The sequence below is a fragment of the Macadamia integrifolia genome, unplaced genomic scaffold (assembly GCF_013358625.1).
Source record: "Macadamia integrifolia cultivar HAES 741 unplaced genomic scaffold, SCU_Mint_v3 scaffold2519, whole genome shotgun sequence".
Lineage (NCBI taxonomy): Eukaryota > Viridiplantae > Streptophyta > Magnoliopsida > Proteales > Proteaceae > Macadamia > Macadamia integrifolia.
Window position 1 is genome coordinate 173000 of NW_024868769.1, and position 5152 is coordinate 178151.

At 41.5% G+C, this 5152-nt stretch overlaps 1 pseudogene; it reads right to left on the reverse strand.

The window, feature by feature from the left end:
• Positions 1-2789: 2789 nt before the first annotated feature.
• On the reverse strand, positions 2790-3470 carry LOC122066665 (annotated as a pseudogene).
• Positions 3471-5152: the final 1682 nt, after the last annotated feature.

The following is a 5152-nucleotide window of genomic DNA, read 5'->3' on the forward strand; positions in this document are numbered from 1 at the left end:
GGTGGTACGGTTCTAGGGTAAGACTCCCAATGGGTTCAGTACCTAAAAATTAGTTAGGTACTGAATGGAACCAGGACCACCAGTACCATTTCAAAGAATATATCTATGCTCTCTTGTTCAAGTTTTATGGATGTAGTTTGATGTACTTGGGTGGTATTTTCTCTTATGGAGGTTTCAGTTGATATATAGACTTCTTTTTTTTTAACAGGTTTGATGAACCTTTACTTCTATTACTATAAACTAGTTCCGTAATAGCACTGAAACTACTTGGGTGCTTGTTTATTTGGTTATCATTCATTATTACTTGATATTTTTGAGAGTTTATATGTGATATTAGAGAGTTTGAATAAGTAAAACTATGAAATTCATCATGGTATTTTAATTTGCTTTCGAAAGTAAGGCATCTTAGATCTTATGATAATGAAAAATCTAAAAGACTAATAATGGAACCATTGAGTTCTTCTCATCTATGGAGTTTTTACATAATGCCTGGAACCGTTTAGGAATCAATACCGTCTCATCTCATTAGTAAATAAAAGTATGAGACTAGGATCTAAGTTTGATCCCTTTAACTAAATGGGACGGTATTGAAAGTGGTACATTTGATACCAATACCGATATAGACCCATCCCGAATACCAAAAACCATTCCGATTGACACCCTTAATTTAACCCTATTTGGGGGTTGGGTAGAACCATTTTCCTCATTACACAGCCTTGTAACAACATGTCTCTCTTCCTATTTCTAATTTTTTTTTCTTTTTTTTTTAATTTAATAAGATAATACCTAAAAAATGTACCAAATAACTATAAAAATGATATAAAAGTCAAACTAAAGACTGCCTTTCAGTTTTATTTATCCGAAGACTACAACTTACACATTGGAACATTGTTTCTGTCTACGTCACCAAAGGTGCTTCCCCTTATGGTCCCGAACTGAGTCCTTAGTAGGCTAAAATTCTACTTCTATGTATCATTATTCTCAGAGAATCAGATTAGTTGGTCTATCGAAACTTGGGAGTTGTTAATGAACGTTGCGTACCCGCAACCTCATTGCGGCTGCCAGGAAGGGGAGTTTAATTAATACTTTAAATCTTGTTTCAACGATGCTTGGTAAGATAATACTAATTACCAAAAACAAAAGACGATGTTGCTTGGGTTTGGTTGGTGAGTCAAAATTCGCTTCTACAGTTGTTATTTGGACTTGACAGCTCACTACTATTTTAAAAAGACTCACGTAGCAGTTGCACATGCAAACAATTTTGAGATTAAATCCCTGCACGTATGTTCATATATATACACGGTTATGTACATTTGGTGCTGACACATGTTTCAGGTACCGTCATTTAAAGAATGAAGGGAATATATTTTTTTTAATATAAAAGAGAGATTTTTTTTTTTTTTTTTTGATTTGGATTTGGATTATCGCGGCTGCTTTGTTCCGCTTTACATTCTTATTGGCACATTAAGGGAAAAAAGTCTTCTGTGGAGATGAGATCTAGAGGAGATTGGTGGAAGAATCTACATCCTCTAGAGTGAGTGGTGAGGTACATTAAATATTGGACGGCTGAGAGTATTTGGATATGCACTTCAAGGAGCTTTCGATTTTTACTGCACTGGTGCAATGATTGTAGACGATTTTCACACTTGATGGAAAGGGCTTCAACTACTAACATGTGGCTTTTATAGATCCAATGACTGAGTATGATGTTCACTTTTCGATCTCAAAAGGTATGGACTTTGGGTCAAAACTCTCTTTCAAACCCTCCTCTCTTCTTTCTTCCTCCTCACTCTTTGCCTTAATAATGGATCAGCTGCTCGTACAATCACATGGTCGTACGAGTCAATATCCAATGTCTGTCTTTTTTTTTTTTATTATTTCAAATATACCCCTCTTTATCCTTGTAATGGTAAAAGATAGGATAAGTGTTGGAGATTGACTCGTATGACCACATTATCGCACGAGCAGCGGATCCTATCTCTTCGTCTTCGTGCACTGCTCCGACCCTCTCTCTTCATCTTTTATTGGCACATTAATTAGAGGGGAGACAAGATGCAGAGGAGACTGGCGGAGAGGGCTTTGGCTGCCTACATATGTGGTACCTATCGATCCAACGACTGAGGATGAAGAATCCTTTTGGACCTCAAAAGGTATGGATTTTGGGTCAAAACTCCCTTTCAAACCCCCCCTCCTCTCTTCTCCCTCTTCTTTCTTCCTCTTCTCTCTTGGTCTCTGTTTAGCGGCATCCGAATATGAAGTCGTCTCTATTCAGCTGCTGAAAATCCGAAAACCCGCCCCCATTTGGATGGTAACTGTTAAGTTTGTCTCGAATTCTTGACCCATTTTGAATATTGACCTGATCCGACATATTTTGGTAGCGACCCGAATGGAAAAGTTTTCTGAGATCTATGATGGAAGCAGAGGGGTTGGGCTAATAGGCCCAAGCCCAGAGCCCATCACTGATCTTGTATAGGGATACGGGGGTGTAGCCCCCGCGGTATGGTTCGACCGGATCAACGGCGACCCGATGGGTCGACCCGCGATTTGGATTATATATAATGTACTGTTGCTTGTTGAGAAAGTCATTGTATTTTGGGGTTTTTCAAGCTAGGGTTTCAAGGCGAGTTTCTCCTTCGCCGCTGCTAGGGTGTAATCTCTCTTCTGCATAGAGAATCATCTTCTTCTTTGCCCGAGGACGTAGCACACCACCCTGGTGTGTGAACCTCGTTAAATCTCTGTGTCATACGGATCTATTGTCTCTTTATTATTCGTGTTTCTTGGTGTTTGATCTAACAGTAACTATAGCTTATAAAGCACATCTGAAGATAAACTTGACCAGACGTGGAGCTTCCACATTCAGCTTGCACGCATTTTCCACAATTTGCAAACCCAAATCCCCTTCACACTGAGCCAACACATACAGGGATTGATAACTCGTAGTGTAGAATCCATTATTGCTCGCCAAACTACTTTCAAGAACAGAAAATGTCGTGTCTTTCAACTGCACAAAGCCGCTCCCTGAAGCCTGTGAAGCACAAGAAGTCTTGTAAAGCATCTGCAAAGCATAAATATCGGGAAAACCCAAAAACCTCATAAAGCATGTAATAACTATAGAGATGAATCCGTGCGGCCACGGAATTTCCACAAAGGTGATTCGCCATTGTAGGGAGCTTGCCCACGCAGCAATAACAATCACTATTACTGAGATCTCCTCTACATTGAAAGAGACCGAAAATGGTGAGTAAGCTTAACCTGTGCTTGTTTTGAAGAAGGCCTCTTGGGAGGCTTGAGCTGTGAGAGAAGAGAGGGATTGGGAATAACTGGGGGTTCGAGAATGACTAGCTTGCACAACCCTTGTAAACAAAAGTAGTGATATCTGAAGCGTTTTTGACAGATGGGAGGAACTCAAAACCTGCAAACAGGAACAGAGTGAAGGAGAGAAGGCAAAAGGGTTTTGCTATGAAACCCATGTGCAGGTGGCTTCTTATATAACCTCATTGGACCACGTGTTACCTAAGGAGAAGAATCAAAAGGAAGTTGCAACAATCTTACCTTCTCGAAGGAGCACTAGACCGTAGACTAGGCCTATTGTCTTAGAGGATTACAAGTAAGGATCTGGTGTAATTCCCTACAACAAAATTAGTTAGAAAAATATTCTGTAGTGTTTGTATATAAGAGCAACAGAGAATGAATGAAAAAGACAGACAACTATTCCTTTCTTTCATTTCTTCTTCTCTTCTCTTCTCTTAGGAGGTAGCTCCCTCGAAGCAGCATCCCTATCTCTGTTGTAGGTATCATTCGTGCTTTCGTTGAGAGACCTTGATGGCTGAGGGAACTTGCTTTTGCCTTATTGATGAAGCTATCAAGTTATTGACGGACACCTCCGCTGAACAGAGTGAATGATTGGATTCCTTCTAAACAGCCCTAATTGACCAGCAACGATCCCTCTCTAAGCTCGTTCTTCGCATGACAGCCATAGATGGACGCTTGGAACAGGCCTTGCGGGTATTGGCGGCTCAGCAAGAAAGACGTCAAGACACCATCAGCATGTCTTCAACGCTGAGAACTCCATTACCTATTCCTACAAATCCTATTGAAACTCGCACCATCCGTCTCGACTTTCCCAGATTTGATGGGGGCGATCCGATTGGATGGATTTTTAAGGTGGAACGCTTCTTCGAATATCACAAAACAACCGACGATCAGAGGATCACAATCTCTTCCTTCCACATGGATGGACCAGCTTTATAGTGGTTCTAGTGGATGCATCGCTCTGCACAATTCACAACCTGGGCAGCCTTCAATCAAGCTCTTCATATTCGATTCTGTCCCTCCGAGTTCGACAATCCTCAGGCGGCTTTAGCTAAACTTGTATAGAATTCTACAGTCTCTAAGTATCAAACTCGTTTTGAGGCTCTTGCGAATCGTACTAACTCTGTTCCACCGACGTTTCTGATTAGTTGTTTTATATTAGGCCTAAGATCATATATCCGCAATGAAGTGACGGTGTTCCGACCCACCAACATGACCCAAGCGGTGGGATTAGCTCGCTTACAGGAGGCCAAGATTCTTAAAATCATAAGAGCAATGGCTCGACCAAACATTGCCCAAGGAGTACTACCCACACCTCCACCTCCTAATATACCACTGTTGCCAGGTGCAGCGGTGGCGCCGTGCATTTCGATCAAGAGCCTTTCCCCCACAGAGATGCAACAAAGGCGAGAAAAGGGGCTCTGCTATAATTGTGAGGAGAAATATGTGTCTGGTCATCGCTACAAAACTCAGCAATTGTTTTTGCTCGAGTATGATAACGAAGAAGAAGCAAAAGAAGAACCTTCGGGTGAAGCACCACTCGCAGAGCTGATGGATACACAGAACACAAGGGAAGCCTCTACCGAGCTATCTTATTACTCCTTAACAGGGGAACTGTCACCAACCACCCTTTGCTTCACTGGTTACGTTGACGGAGCACAGGTTCAAATCCTCATCGACAGCAGCAGCTCCTATAATTTCATCCAGATCCGTGTTGCACGACATTTGGGGCTGATGATTGAAGCCTCTCCCAAGGTTTCAGTGATGGTTGGAATGGAATTCGCCTCCTCTGTGATAGTCTTGTGAGGCAACAGCCAATTAAGATTCTAAACCATTACAT